We start from the raw sequence: 887 nt of genomic DNA, 5'->3' as shown, positions 1-887 counted from the left end.
CCGGGAGGGCGGCGGGGCGGGAGGCCAGCCTGGAGGCGCGTCCCCGCAGTCGAGGAAGGCCCGACAGCCACGCGGCTGAGGAAGCCGCCCCCGCCAGGGTTGCTGGAGGCGGTTCTCCTCTGGCGCCTCCTTCGAGAGCTCCACTTAGGCTCCTCCCCTGAGAGAGAAGGATCTTCTTTTCCTGAACCGAGGAAAACGTCCGCCTAGACGGGCCCCACTCAGGAACTTGCCTAGCAGCCCCAGCCCAGGTGGGCTACAGAAAGGGCGGGGGGTGGGGTTAGCGGCTCCGGGAAAGAAACTCAGTGTGGCTGAACTGATCGCGCCTGCGCGAGAAGCCCGCAGGCCTCGTGAGTTTCAGCCTGGCTACAACGCCTTCGTCCCGCCTCATTCCCCGCCCCTAGCAGGGTACATCACAAAGAGTGACGTGGAAAGTGAGCAATCACAGTCCCTCTCTTCGTGAGTCAGAAGAGAAAGAAGGCGGGGCTGTGAGAAGGGAGAGGACGGTAGAGCCGGCTTCACGGACTGGCTGGTCCCGGTCACCCAATCAGAACGCTCTGGGGAGGGGAGGGGCGGGGCCCGAGGAGAGGGTGGGGGGTGGGGCTAGGGAAACGAGTGAGAAGGCTGTAGGAGGAGAGGGCGGGCTCCCGGAGATTAAAAGCAGCCAATCAGAGCACGCCGGCTTCATTCGGAGAGCGGCGTGGGGCGTCGCCGCCACCGCCACCGCCGCCGCGCGCGCCGGGGGCTGGTTAAGGCCATGAAACAAAAGAAACCCTGAGAGGGGCGCCGCTGCCACCTCCGCCCGCCCGCCCCGCCGCCGTCCCCACCCACCCACCTAGTTACCTGCCTCTGCCTCCTTCCCCGGCCCCTCCACCCCGCCGCCTCCGCTC

At 67.1% G+C, this 887-nt stretch overlaps 1 protein-coding gene across 1 annotated transcript in view; it reads left to right on the top strand.

The window, feature by feature from the left end:
* The first annotated feature begins 68 nt into the window (after positions 1 to 68).
* Mex3c (mex-3 RNA binding family member C) overlaps positions 69 to 887 on the top strand; it is a 19,934-nt gene continuing 19,115 nt past the window's right edge. The window contains exon 1 of the mRNA XM_013019009.1: positions 69 to 98. The gene's annotated coding sequence lies outside the window, so the exon portion shown is untranslated. The remainder of the gene's footprint in view (positions 99 to 887) is intronic.

The sequence above is a fragment of the Dipodomys ordii genome, unplaced genomic scaffold (genome assembly GCF_000151885.1).
Source record: "Dipodomys ordii isolate 6190 unplaced genomic scaffold, Dord_2.0 Scaffold43, whole genome shotgun sequence".
NCBI lineage: Eukaryota > Metazoa > Chordata > Mammalia > Rodentia > Heteromyidae > Dipodomys > Dipodomys ordii.
Note: the sequence above shows the minus strand (reverse complement) of the source record. Positions and strands in the feature narration are given on the sequence as shown.